Raw genomic sequence first — 15,647 nt, 5'->3', positions numbered from 1 at the left:
ATTGCCATAAAATCGCCTTGCTAGGTTTAACTTAGTATTCCATGTCATTCCTGACATATTACTGATATGCCCTTTTGACAACCTGCAGCCAGAGAGTGTGATTTTATTTAGTTTAACAACCCCTCTACATTACCTGAAAATTTTCACTTAATAACCTTAGCCTTAGTAGTAATAGTTGATGTAGTAGAAGTAGAAGCAGTAGTAGTAGTGGTGGTGGTAGCAACATGAACTTGTTTTCCTTTGGTAAGTTGAACATCACCTTCATCATGCCCTGAAACTCTCGACTTATTACACTAAGGTATTCTTGATATATTGCTGATGCACCCTTATAACAACTTGCATGCACATAATGTATTCTCATTTAGTTCGAGGTTCCCCTCAACACGCCCTGAAATCTTCACCCTGATAATCTTTGCCTTATTAGAGACCCAATATCAAACATGCCCCTTTTCCCAATTACAGCTCTTATATGAATGAAACTTTATTTACCCAATAAACATACAATGGTGTTAAAATGGAGCATACAAGGAAAAGGAAAAAAATAATAAAAAACGAAACAAAAGGCAACTTCAATAGGGAAAAACAATTATCAAAAGGCACTAAATAAACTATTTGAAGTATCCAAACTCTGTCCAGAACGCAATCTACGCTTCGCGACAACAGGATACGGATCAACAACTCCATATATAGAGACCATACACCAGTTTTTGGCCCACAGAGGTACGTCCAGTAGGAACTTGGCGTACCGAAAGAAAATTGATCGACAAGCTCTTTTATCTGAAGTTACTAAAAACACTCCAAAAAGGCGACAAAGCTAACAAATGGGGCACAGAAAACGCGTTATAAATTTTAGAAAGCACACTCCTATGGACAAGTTCCATAACTTACATAGTTATTGGGCCTTTTAATTATGCGCAAATAATGTGCATTTCTTTCAAAATATAGATTGAATGTCTTTGGAGGGAGGACAAAAAGAGGCAAGCGAGTGGTTAGTCGCTTTTGACTCTCAAAAAGGATGCAAGAAATTTCAATTTCAAATCGAATGAACTACTTCCAAATTTTCTAAAGCAGTTTTTTCCACACAAAGCGTCTAATTGAAAAAATATGGACCCAGCTTTTCTCTTTACTCAGGCAAGGTTATAGTACTGCCTAAGGTAAGCCAATCCCAAAATCAAATCCTACATTTATTAATTCTAAGATTATAAGCCTGTTGTTTAGTAAGGATACATTTTAATCAAGACATTTGTCAAGGATAAGGCAAGCCTGAATATAGGGGATCTTACATAATTATTCTTTGGTTATTACAGTGATTACTTCAAAAGAGGGTACAGACAAGACAGTTTCCATTTTGTATGTAAACTAACTGACCTTACTTTGATAACTAAACTGAATACAAATAAATAATCTGCACTATACTGAAAACAATCCTTATTTTGAGCTGCATATTTTTATTTCTCATAATATCAAAAAAAAAATTAAAGAAAATAACACCATCTTGACCAAGATTATTGAAAAAAACAAACAAACAGTAAATGAATATAGATTGGCAGTTCAAAATACGTATACTTATATTTATTCCTCAAGGTCTTAATAACATTTGATTGATTGCAGTTAAAAAAGTGACACATCTAAAATGTATATTGTTTTCAGTAAAGTGCAAATTATATTCTTTAAATGCTAAGCATTATAAATGCTAATGCAAAACATTATATTCTAGAGTTTTGACTTGGTCATTTATTTTAATTTCTGTTTGTTTTGGATTTCATTTATTCATTGATGGTGATTTGCGGCAGTTTTATGCTTGGAAAAATATTTGACTTAATTTCTGCTTATTTTTAATTCAATATAGCTCTTTACTTTTCATTGAAAACTTATTGGTACTTGTGTATTATTCAGAACACACTCAATAAGTGAAGTTAGGTTCTTTCGTGAAACAAACTACGATGCAGGTACATTTTAATGAAATATTTTATATATAGAGGTGGTTAGGTTAAGTTAGGTATTTGATATAATTCCCCCCCCCCCTTAATGTGCAAATATATAGCCCAAACTTTTGATAAAGCTAACGAAATACGACAAATAAGATGAAAATATAATACTTTATTAGGAAAATTTTAAAATTACAACTTAGAATTATGTACCCAGAACGCTGAAATGTCTTTAAGAATCGCGTTAAAAGGTGGTCTTCCTTCTGCCTTTACTGCCGCCCGCCATATGTACTCTAATGAGTATGATTGTCCACTGCCGCACTGTTTTGTTGTGGGCAACAACCCCTTATCCTGGAAAAATATAATTGCCTCTTTTTCAGTGTTTGACAAATCCCAAATCTTCATTTCAAAATCCATGTTCAGACACTACCTTCTATCACTATGCGTAGCAAACTAAATTAAGTTTTGTCTTTGTGGCTATGAAACCGTATTTTTCTCAGCAAAATTCTTGAGTGTGTTCTGAATTGAATTGAATCAATTGAATAATGAACAAGTAAAAAATATTCATTAAAATGTACCTGCATCGTAGTTTGTTTCACGAAAGAACCTAACTTCACTTACTGAGTGTGTTCTGAATAATACACAAATACCAACTTATTTTGTGGAAAATTATTTTAAAATTAATACAACAGAAGAGGTACAAATTTACTACTATGAAACGGTTCGTGATACCGAACTGTAGTAAGGGGCGAGCCAGCTCAATAGTAACCGAAACTCTAAAAAACGGAATTTTGATACCAATATATACATCAAACGAATCAGATTTTTACGCTGATTTTAAATATACAAGTTACATCAAATGCAGTCTTACTCATCAAAAGTTGCAAGCCTGAGAAAATTTACATTATTTTCGAAAAAAAGTGAAACACCCCTAAGTCATAGAATATTAATGAAAATCCCACCATCAGATTCAGCATATCAGAGAACCCTACTGTAGAAGTTTCAAGCTCCTATCTGAAATAATGTAGAATTTTGTATTTTTTGCCAAACAAAGATCACGGATGCGTGTTTATTTGTTTATATGGTTTTTTTTCCCCAGGGGTGATCGTACCGATCCAGTGGTCCTAGAATGTCGTGAGAGGGCTCATTCTAACGCAAATTAGAAGTTCTAGTACCCTTTTAAAGTAACCAAAAGTGGAGGGCAATTAGACCCCCTCCGTTCTCAGGGGGGATTTTTTTCTGATAGTGGGGAGGAGGTTACGTAAGAGGATCTTTCCATGGAGGAAAATATCATGGGCAAAGAGAATTTCCATGAAGGGGGCGCTGGATTCTCCTGTATTATTGAAAAAACAATGAGAAATTAACTAAAAAAAAACAAGTTTTTTCAACTGAAAATAAGGAATAACATTAAAACATAAAACGAAGAGAAATTATTACATATATATGAGGAGGTTGGTTACCTCCTCAATACCTCGCTCTTTACGCCAGTCACAAACACATGGCTCCTTTAAGTTAAACATAGTTCAACTATTGAGTCCATAGTACAGCTTACTAGCTTTAGGCAGATAATTAGCTAGACTGTTTTCTTCAATACCACTATGTATTTTTTATATATTTTTTTATATTTTTTTTTGTATATATATTTTTTTATAATATATTTTTAAATATGTTTTTTGTGATGTAGGAATCAGAACAAATGTTTAGGGCATGATCGCCAAGAAGGATTATTACAGCTCTTTTAACTTGTGGGGGTGGTTTGATTTAAAATTTAAATATATATGGTTTTGTGTTGGTTTTCTGTGAATAGTAAAATTGAGTTTATCTAAGCTACGAATAATTAGCACATCTAGGAATGAGATTTCATTTGCAATTTCAATTTCTAAGGTAAACTGTAAATTCCTCTTATATACATTAAGGTGATCTTAAAAAAAAACTCTCAATTCATTTTCTCCCTACTTCCGAAGTGAAATTACGTCATCCATGTATCATCCCCAAAAGATATGTTTCAAAGAATAAGAATTATACGCCCAATTTTCAATATGCTCTACATAAATATTGGCCAGTAACCTGGAGGCGCACCCGTTGTTAAGCGATTTGTTTGCTGGTAGAAAGAATTACGGAATTGGAAATACCTTGAATACCTGTTAAAAAGTTTAGCCAAGGTCATTAAGACGTCGCAATCTAATCCTGTTGCTGAAACTTCTATTAAGTCATAATTTTCGTTTATTTTATTTTCTAATAATTGCTCATATACTGCTATATTAACATTTGTATGCATAGACACAACGTCAAAGCTACTGATAACTGTATTTTCTGAAATATTTAAGTTTTTGAGTTTTTCAACTAAATCTACCAAATTATATATGTAAAATTTTGAGAAAAATCAAAGGTTTGAAGGCTGTACATAACCCTTTTCCAATATTGGAAGCGGGGGCTTCGTACAAGCTACAATTGGCCTTAAAGGAATGCCTTGCTTATATAATTTTGGTAGACCATGGAATTTTGGACAGAAGCTGCCCAGGGGGAAAAATTTATTATATAATCGTGGAGTAATTTTACCATTTTGTTTTAGATCTTTTAATTCATTTATAATTTTGTTAGCAAACTGATCAGTATGATTGTGGGTTATAATTGTATATGTAGTTCTGTCATTTAAATGTGCGTAAATTTTAGTGTTGTAATCTGTCGTATCCATGAATACCAAAGAATTGCTTTTATCTGTTTTAGTTATAATAATGGACGGGTCTTTGCGGGTATTAGATGAAATTCTTAGGTCACGCAAGTTATCTGCTTTTATATTGGCAGGAGATTAGCCTTTTTTTTATTTTTGTAAAGGGTATCAGTAAGACTAGCCCTAACTTCGTCTGGGTTGGAAATAGATGGTTAAAATTTGTGCAAAGAAGACTCTAGAAAAGGAAATCAAATCCACCACAGGAACTTGTTTTGGAAGAAAAGAGAATTTCAGACCTTTTTCGAGTTTGAATTTTTAATGGTTCAAGCGTTCTAGAGGACAGATTAACCAGCTGGTCCAGGAGTGAATCTTGGAGCATAAATAGGGTTATTCATTGAAGATTCGTGTCGTAGGTTTTCCAATTTTTTAATAAGTCGTTCCCTTGATAAGCGGAAATCATGACTAAATAAATTTCTTTCCAATCTAGCAACTTGGTTAAAATCAGCAGAATACAGATTTTCAAATAAAACTTTTTTAGAGATTTCCTTTCAGAGGAAATAATGTATCTTTTTTTATTTTTGTCTTTATTAATGTGTATTAATGTTTTTAATTGTAGTGTATGAGCAAATCGCTCTTCTTTTCGGGTATCTAAGTGTAATCTGAATCTTAAAGACTTAGGAATAACATTTTCAAATTTGCAAGATTCCAAGAATTTTTGTTGGTTAATAATATTAGCGTGTTTTTTGCCTAGATTAATAAAGTAACAGATATCATTGGTCAACTGCTCTCCATAAGCAAGATGTAGGCGTTGAAATATTCATTGAATTTCAATATGTATGCATCCAAATTGTCTGTGTTTTAATCACACATCGTAAAGGTAGTGAATATATTTTTCCTTTTCTCTTCTAGCCATATAGCAAGAATGCACACTGTATTTTTTTTTCTATTTCAACTAAGATTCACCTGGAACATAAGATTGATATGTGTTTTGAATCTTGACCATGCTTTCTTCAGCTTGTTATTTGACTAATCCATTGCAGTGAATGGTATGCTGGCTTCCATATCTGACATCATGTAGAATTCATCTAGTATTGATTTTTTCTAATGATCATAGAAACCCAAGTCACTAGAATAGAAATGTAAGTCAGAATAGTACAAGGGAAGTGCTGAAATAAATAAAAATACATTATAAGAATGCAGGTTGTCATAAAGGTGCATCAGTAATATCTCAAGAAGAGCTTAGAATAAAAAGCTAAGACTTACAGGGCATGATGAGGGAGATGTTCAACTGACCATAGGGCAATATAATCATGTGTCACTATCACTACTGCTACTAGATCAATTCCTACGACTAAGGCTAAGGATAGTAGGGCAAAATTTCAGTAAATGTAGAGGGGGTGTTAAAATAAATCAAATCAAACTCTCTGTATCCAGGTCATTAAAAGGCCATATCAGCAATATATCAGGAATGACCTAGAATACTAAGTTAAGACTTACAAGACATTTTTATGGCAATATTGAAATAACCAAAGGGCACTGTGTGTATACTACTACTACTACTGCAGCTACTTCTACTATGACTTGACTTTTCCCTTTGTCTTAGCTTTGTATCAAAATAAATTGGGGCTTTTCTGTAAATAACCCTTACACTCAAGTTTTGTAATTATCAGATTACAAATACCTTAGTCCTTGTCATTCAATTTTGCAATTAAGTTTTTCATGATTGGGCTTTTTGAAGCTGTTCAAAAAAATCAAAGCAATATCTCTATTGCTTTGAATTTCATCAAACTGTACACCTCCTGTTTGATCAAACATTCCTAAATTTACCTACTTAGTAAATTTTGAGTAAAATTCAGCAATTGACATGCTCAATATCTGGACTAGTTCCATTTGTTCCTTTGTGTTGGTGGTAGCTTTTAAAGCCTTGTTTAATTTGCTTTGTTAGTTAACTAATTAGTAGATTTTGTCATTTTTGGAATTCCTTGTTAACTTAGAATGTTTTTTTGTTTTTAAATAAAAATCTTAGTTAGTTAAAAGGTTGACTACAAAACTGCTATTAAGAATTCTTTGTTCTTAGATATCTACAACAAACTTATGGCAAGAAATTTAAACTCAACTGCTTCTGCTTGCCTCCAAGATAAAAGGCTTGCATGGTAAAAATAAACTCTTGCAACGTATGGTTATTCATTTAGGGTTTCCCAGATTTAATGATAGAGCTATTTATTAAAACCACACACTCAGAGGCTGTATTTTAAATGCTGGAGTTTACTTTCCTTCTTGTAAAAGGAAACAAGAGGTGTAAAGTTTTTCCAAAATGGTTGATTTACTGGTAACCTGACTGATTTTGGCCTACTTCATTGTTTTGACTGTTTAAAGCCTCACCTTTCTGAAACAGGTGATCTGTTCTTTAGTTCTTGTAAGGCCCATGTTATGGTAAGTTTAAATTTTCTGCCAAACTTTCTGTTCTATGTGCTAAAGCCTAGCAAACTTTCTTTGTTCACTGTCAGGCACATAGAATGCTAAAACCAAACAGACTTGTTATTTGCTAAGTTTTGTTAAATAGTATGAAACTCAACTTGGTTTGTCATATATCCAGGACTGGATTGACTTGGTGAAGGGCCTGACTGGAATTTTTTTGCAGCCCCCCTCTATATATTAAATTTTAAAGCAAAATTGAAATCCAGCATATAAATAGATGAGTTGGTTATGAAATAGATCTGTTGGGTTATGACTGATCTAATAATTTAGAAGATATGAAAAGTCCTCTTTAAAATCTCCAATGGGGCCCTCAAAGTACATTTGACCATATGAATATGGTTTAAAATCACCTTCAGGGGGTCTGTGAAAGGTGTACCTCTAAAATATTTTTTTAATAAATTGGTCCAAGTATTTTGAAGCTGAAAACATTAAGAGTATTTTTTTTTTATCATTGCTTAAATTGAGTGAAGCTAAAGCAAAACATAGGTTCCAGTTTCATATTTTTTTTTTTGTAGAACTCTTTAGAGAGCAAGGAGTATCTTACAATAGGCCAAACAAATTCATTTGGAAACTGTTGGTGCAGGAATGCAATTCAACCAAGCAGGCAGCAGCCCCAATTATATCATCTTTGTTGGCTTTTTTCCTCTAGGATAATGGAGGACTCCCGAGTGAATCAAACAGTTCGTGGTAACGAACTGTAGTAAGGAGCGACCCGGCTCAATAGTAACCAAAACTCTAAAAAATGGAATGTTGATACCAATACCTACATCAAAAGAATCGCATTTTAATGCTGATTTTAAATATATAAGTTTCATCAAGTTTAGTCTTACCCATCAAAAGTTACGAGCCTGAGAAAATTTGCGTTATTTTAGAAAATAGGGGGAAACGCCCCCTAGAAGTCATAGAATCTTAACGAAAATCAGACCATCTGATTCAGTGTATCAGAGAACCCTACTGTAGAAGTTTCAAGCTCCTATCTACAAAAATGTGGAATTTTGTATTTTTTGCCAGAAGGCAGATCACGGATGTGTGTTTATTTTTTTTTTTTTTTTTTTTTTTTTTTTTTTTTTTTTTTTTTTTTTTCCCAGGGGTGATCGTATCGACCCAGTTGTCATAGAATGTTGCAAGAGGGCTCATTCTAACGGAAATGAAAAGTTCTAGTGCCCTTTTTAGGTGACCAAAAAAATTGGAGGGCACCTAGGCCCCCTCCCACGCTAATTATTTTACCAAAGTTAACGGATCAAAATTCTGAGATAGCCATTTTATTCAGCGTAGTCGAAAAACCTTATAACTATGTCTTTGGGGACGACTTACTCCCCCACAGTCCCCATGGGAGGGGCAACAAGTTACAAACTTTGACCAATGCTTACATATAGTAATGGTTATTGGGAAGTGTACAGGCGTTTTCAGGAGGATTTTTTTGGTTGGGGGAGGGGTTGAGAAGAGGGGGATATGCTGGGGGAACTTTACATCGATAGTTTGTCATGGGGGAAGGAAATCTCCATGAAGGGAGCGCAGGATTTACTAGCATTATTTAAAAACACAATGATAAAATAAATATGAAAAAGTTCTTTCAGCTGGAAGTAAGGAACAGCATTAAAACTTAAAACAAACAGAAATTATTACCCATTTGAGGGTCTCACCTCCTCCTAATACCTCGCTCTTTACGTTAAAGTATTTTTAGTAATTTCAACTATTTATTCTACGGCTTTTGTGATTCTGGGTTCATTCTTAATGAATTGGGACGAAATTTAAGCTTTAGTGTAAAGAGCGAGGATCTGACAAGGGGGCGAACCCCCTCATATATGTAATAAAAATATGAGAGTACAAAAGTTCTTTACGTAAGCTAATTTATAAGTTACGTAAATCTTTTACTAATAAAAATATTCGTAAAAAATTAAAAGTTCTAGTTGCCTTTTTAATTGGCCAAAAAATCGGAGGGCAACTAGGCTTCCTCCCCCGCTCTTTTTTCTCAAAATCATTCGATCAAAATTATGAGAAAGCCATTTAGCCAAAAAAAAAAAATAAATGAAAATTTCGTTTTAATTATTCCTCTGCGGAGAGCCAAAATCAAAACATGCATTGATTCAAAAACGTTCAGAAATTAAATAATAAAAACAAGTTTTTTAACTGAAAGTAAGGAGCGACATTAAAACTTAAAACGAACAGAAAATTACTTCGTATATGAAAGAGGCTGCTTCCTCATCAACGCCCCGCTCTTTACGCTAAAGTTTTTTACTGTTTTAAAAAGAAGAATTGAGAGCCAGAGTCAAACTTTAGCGTAAAGAGCGGGGCGTTGATGAGGAAGCAGCCTCTTTCATATACGAAGTAATTTCTGTTCGTTTTAAGTTTTAATGTTGCTCCTTACTTTCAGTTAAAAAAACTTGTTTTTTTTATTTAATATATAAAGAGTTGAAGGGTCCAAATGATGCATAAATAACACTTGCATGGTTTACAGCATTTTTTGTAGGTTATTACTGGGTTTCATACCACAATTTGTTGGCATCAAAGATTGTGATGGTGCTTTTCTTCTAACATAATATGTTTTTGGTGTATGTGTACATAATGGTGCACACTCAAGAAGTGAAGTTAACTCAATCCTAATGGAACATACCAAATTATTATGAAAATATAATACTTTAGAAATAAATTTGCTCATTTGAGAGGGGGGGGGGGTAAAGTATAGCAGGTCTGCATGCAAAATGTTTATGCAAAATGTTATTATGAAGTAAGAATTGTTTTTTTTTAACTTCATGCCATCCAAATACTTTACCCTCACTCCCCCCTAATATGCAAATGTATAGCCCAAATTCTGTAATTCCAATGTTTTCTGTCACCCATCACTTGTTTTCCACTGAGTATAAGCTAATTGTCTCTTAATACTTACAGATAAAACCATTTTGTGCTCAAGTGTGTACCATTATTTAAAAAAGTACCAGTCCTCAGACAGCACAGTTCCTTGTTCTTCACTCTCATTTTTGACACTCTTGATACTTGCTTGTCTGCTAACCCTAAAATTCTTTGTTATTTACTTTCATCTTTGGCAAGTTCTGATTCCTGCTGTTGCTTAGTTCTTGCTGCTGATTATCTTCTAACTACATGTTTCTTTGTTCTCATGGTCTTATATGTTCTAAAATTCTAACAATATTTTTCTCTGCTCTTCATTTTCATTATGATTTGTTCCAGCCCTCATTGTTAGATGTCTTGTGATTTTTTTTTTTTTTTTATTCTTCATTTTTGTTTTTGAGTTGTTATGATTCTCACTGTCCTTTCAACTGTGGATTTCTATATTCTTCAATTTCATTTTTGACTTGTTCTAATTGTTGTTTTTGCTAACATCTTACCTACATATCTCATTGATCTTTATTTTCATTTATCATTGCTTCAAATATTTTTTTCAGTGCCTTTTGCCTTAGTTGCTTGGACTAATCTTAACACTTTTGATGGTCTAGGTTGTTCATTTTGAGCTTAAGGTTTTGTCCTCTTCTGTTCTTTATTATACTCATTATTTGCTAAGGTCAATTTACATTAGTGTCCCCTAAATATTATGAAACTGCAGAAAATGTCTTTTGAAACTTACATCACCAAATTTGGACACATGAATTTACATATTTTGAAATTTTACTTTTGCGAATGCTTCTTAAATGGTTTTAAAATCTGTGTTCCTTGAGTCTTCACTTTCAGTCTACATAATTGCTAAACTATTTAGTCAATCCTGATTTATTGTTGATCTCACAATTTTGATTTAACTGACAAACCTTTTTTTTAAATTGATTTTGGCCTGGAAATTGATCTACTTCCAGAAGCAATGCTTATTGAAATCAATAAGAACATTTCACAATTTCAAAAATCAATTGTTTGTTTTGATGGCAGTGCAGGGTCCTGTCCAACCTGGGGCCCAATTGGGCCAAGTTCTTCCAATTGCTCTTTTTCTGGCTTTGCATGTGTCATAGTCCACTGACCACATTGGTCTTGACTTTTTGTACTGTTGATATGTTTATAAATTGTGAGTTGTTTTGTATAGTTTTTATCTAGGGTTGTCAGTTTAACCAGATTTATTGTCATTATTCAAAAAAAATTGTGCTTCAGTTTTTTGAGCTGATTGAAAAACATGCACCTGATAGTAAATAATTTTTTTTATTCAAAACTTTTTTTTCAATTTTACATCAAATATAATAAAATAAAGTAAAGAGCAGCACTGAAAACCTTGAATTTTGAGTGATGAATTTTTTGTCTATGATGAAAGGCAGTAAATCATCCAACTTTGAACAATAGGAAGTTGGAAATTCACCTTGGAAGTAATAGATGATATTGGATAGAACTTTGCAAAATAGATCTTCTGCTTAATTGAAGTACAACAAAATTGTTTTCAGCTTCATAACTTTGCTCAATCCCATTTTATAAGGTTTTAAAGATATGTAAATACATTTCCTAAATTTTGAAAAAAAAACATTGATATGGCTCAAAATTCTACTCAAATAACAGGAATTGCATTTTCAGAACTAAAGGCAGCAAAAAAGAACTAGTAACTGAAAATTAAGGTAAAATGTTGTTTTGTCAAAATTTCAATAGGTATAGACCTGTCATGTAGGCAAATTTCAGGGCCCTCTAGAGAGAGAAGGGGTGGAGGTGGGTACTTTAAAATACCTTCTCAGGCCATACTTTAGCTTGTAGACCCATCCCTGAAAGTTTCATTTTCCTAACCTAAACCCTTTCCAAGATAGCAAGTAGTCAATTAACTAAAATTTTACCAAAAAAGGATTGAACCTTAAATTGTAAGGAGAGTTATAGATAACTGATTGACTAGCCCATATAGCCTACTAAACCTAACCAGTTGTATATACTTGAACTAAGTTTTTGCACAAAAGAAAAATACTTTATTTTATAGCGTATTTCCATAGTATAGGACTACAATATTGTGCTTTCTCATTTTGTTGTCTAAATACTATCAAGGTTGCTTTTCAGGATATAAAGTATTAGGTATAAGCTAAAAGAAAAAAAAGGATTGAACCTTGACCTGTAAGGAGAGTTAAAGGTAACTGATTGACTAGCCTCTATTCTAAAGCTAACCCATTGTATAAAATTGACCTAAGATTTTACACAAAAAGAGAAGTAGGTCATTGCATAATTAACCTAATAATATATCCAGTAGCCTATACAAACGTAGTAGTTTTACAATCAATTAAATGTGCATGCACTATATTTACCAAGTCTCCTCATTAGTTCTAGAGCATTAGTTTCCGAGCCAATACAGTAATTATTGACACAATTTCTGTTGCTTTTATCTTCATGCAGTATACTCAATTTTAAGCGGTTCTGTCATCGGTTTAAATCTGGCCAAAATTTTTAAAACCCGTGCTTAGCAGTGTTGCCATATTACACGGATAGGATTATACTTCCTTGAGTCCAAAATATTGCTTTTTTGGACAGATTTATGCTACGATTCTATATTTTCCCAGGTTTCACGAAAAAGTTGATCAGTTAAGACAAGTTGAATTCTGTCTTATCTTAATAAAGGTTCTGAATAGAATATAATCTGATAATAATAGCCTAATAATTTATTCTTAACCCGCTAAGGGAACAAAAGCGGGGTATAAACAAAGGAGGCAAAGAAAAAGGTAAAATGGCATAGAAAATAAGTAAAAAGGCTTTTTTTATGTCCAAGGGAAGGATCTTGGTTCACAATTTGGTTCAAGTTTTTCGTCTTTTTTCGCAAGTCGTCTTTCTTCTCTAAGCGGTTGGTGGCATTTGAATAACATAGTGTCTTATATCATCATCAAAATTTCACTTCAGATACATTAAAAAAAGAATGAAAAAATGCAGTTCATATTCAATGATCTTCTTCATCTCTGCTTTCGGATTCGACTTCTTGACCAGGGGTAGGGGTGGCTACGTAGGGGCTCTCGGAATTGTGGAGCTTGATCTGATTGTCTGTAGGGACATATTTGTAGCAAACTGTATCTTTTGTTCTTAGTCGCAATTTTGGGACCAGCACGGCTTCAATACTTTCTTTCTTCAACCTATTCCACTTTTTTGTCTTGACATCACTGATGAAAGAAACAATTGTTGCTGAGTCTGCGTTCGAATGCGATAGGGAGAGCACCCTCTCGGCGAGTTCTGCCAGAACTGCAAAAACTCCTTCATTTCGCGTATTTTTCTCCACATCAAGTCTGTAGTAATTTTACTCATATCTATCTTTTCGGAGTCACTAAGAGCATATGGCAGCTTGCGCCACTGGGAATCAATGTCTGTGAGTTTTGGCATGAGACTTGGAAATCGGTTCACTACGACACCTAGTGACGGAACACTGGTTATTTCAGTTCCCAGGGCCATCTTGGGATTTACAAACTGAAGGGACTTCAAAAAACGATCACCGTGCGGGAATCGCTTGAGCGTCTGTGTCGCTGCGGTAATGTAGAAACCTAAACACCTTTTTCGGAGAGTGCTCACGTCCTCAGGGATTATTTTACCACTCTGCACTGATTTCAAAAGATACTGGGCACACTCATCTCCTAAAAAGACGTCTTCTAATAAGCGGAAATGACTCGGGTTTGACGGATTAATCTTTGTAGAGTCTCTTAGAAACCTTTCTTGGATGAGGTTTCTACATAGAGTCTTGATGAACTTTTCACACTCAAACTGCAAATCTCCGATTAGAATCTTTGCCGATTGGAACAAGGCGTTGAAGGAGTTGAAATCTTTGAGAGCATACTTAAGAAAAAGCAAATAGACTTTCGTGAAAGGGTTTTTCATTTCTAACAAGATTTTGTCTGCAGCAACTTGACGGTCTTCTGCTGAAGCTAGCACGAAAAACTGTTCAAGAGCACTCCACAGATCGAGAAGTCTCTCAATGCACTGGTGAGCAGTGTTAAACTGACATGGAATGCCCCTCACAGAAGTAACCCTGAGCCTACCTCTAGTTTGAAGAAAAAAAAAATAAATAAGAATACAGTCTGAACAGAATTCCCTGAGAGAGGTATCCTCATCGAAGGCAATGTAGCTCTCACCACAGGTTCGTTTCCAGAGACTATGTTCAGCTCATGAAAAGGTTTCCAATTTTATCTTTATTATCTCCTGTGATGTTGATGTTGTGTGCTGGGGCTCCACCTTTACCTCACCGAGGTAATGGTCATCAGAAGGCTGTACAAAAACTCCGAGGACAAATTCCTGAATTTCAGATAGCCATTCACTCAGAGAAACACAATTTTGAAGAAGTGGCTGACAGCCATCCAGAGATTGCCAAAACAGGGATGTTTCCCTAGTGGCAATGAGGATCCCTTAAGCTAGCCTTTGTCTTTGGGGAAAGACTTGCAACTCATTAAGTGTCTACCAAAACTAGAATCCCTAACTATAACTAGCCACCATTGATAGATTTTGGTAGATTAGAAAACAATATCTGATGAGCATAAGCTTTTCACAAAATCTATTGGATTTTCGGCGATAGTTTGGTATCTAGCTTGTGTGTAGTAGCTATCAACCAGTTCTTGAACCATGAACAATTGTCTATGGTTGAAAGGGCTAGGCCTAATTGCAAAACAAATTCTCTCACCGTTCACCATCAACAACAACAACATGAAACCCCTCTAAATCTCAAAATTTCATCAAACAATCATCTTCACCAATCCAACCAATCACCAAATGTCTTTAAATTCAAATATCTTGTGTACGCTTTTCTTTGCCATAGACCAGAGACCACAGGATCAGAACAAAAAAATACCAGATGGATCGTAGTCTGTCGCTGTGCCGAAAATTTTACTTTAGTTTGGTCGAAAAATTCGATAAACCATCTTTGGTGTTCGTTTTATTGATGTGATGTTATGAGTTTTTCTACATCGTCTTAGATTATGCAACAATTATGCTATCTTAAGGAGGATTATGCTTGGATGCTTTTGGTTCCTAATTATGCTACATTCCGCATAATTATACTACATCTGGCAACACTGGCGCTAAGCCGTCCATGCTTAATTCCTGTTTTTACTGAAGAACGCCAAACGGCTTCAAAAACGTCCACCGTGCAGCAAAAACAAAAATGAAGCAGTTAACATCCAATGTTGTAAGGTCAACTGCTTTCGCTGAGTGGCGTTCAAAAAAGCAGTCCGCATTTTTGATCACCGTGCAGTGAACCAGTTGAACCGACAACGTTGGACGTTTAACTGCTTAATTTTCGTTTTTGTTGCACGGTGGGCGTTTTTGAGGACGTTTTCGACGGTGGACGTTCTTCAGTAAAAACAGGAATTATGCGTGGACGGTTAAGATAGCGTGGGTTTTTTGAATTGCAGTCAAAAACTGCAATTGCCCAAAGATGACAGCTAAAGTTATTTTATAAGTTTTGACTCTAGATTGTAGATAAATTTATCTTTTGACGACTAAACGAATATTCGGCTTGTCCGCTGCCCGTTTTGAAAATAAATTGAATTGAAATAAAGTTGTAAAACTGTTGAGTAAATACGAGATAAAGTTTTATTTTTTCGAGGAAAATACCAAAAACGTATTATTCATAAAAAGTGTTTTTCAAAGTTCAAGGAGGAAAAGGTATACCCCTCAAATGATGCCAATGTTACTCTAAACCT

General features: G+C 34.2%; 1 long non-coding RNA gene across 1 annotated transcript; it reads right to left on the bottom strand.

The window, feature by feature from the left end:
- Positions 1-465: 465 nt before the first annotated feature.
- LOC136027624 (uncharacterized) lies at positions 466-12,433 on the bottom strand. The gene is made up of 2 exons (XR_010617637.1): positions 12,285-12,433; positions 466-5,725 (listed from the first exon to the last, which is right to left on the bottom strand). It is a non-coding gene; the product is annotated as an uncharacterized LOC136027624 (long non-coding RNA).
- Positions 12,434-15,647: the final 3,214 nt, after the last annotated feature.

This window comes from Artemia franciscana, chromosome 5 (genome assembly GCF_032884065.1).
Source record: "Artemia franciscana chromosome 5, ASM3288406v1, whole genome shotgun sequence".
Classification (NCBI taxonomy): Eukaryota; Metazoa; Arthropoda; class Branchiopoda; order Anostraca; family Artemiidae; genus Artemia; species Artemia franciscana.
Note: the sequence above shows the minus strand (reverse complement) of the source record. Positions and strands in the feature narration are given on the sequence as shown.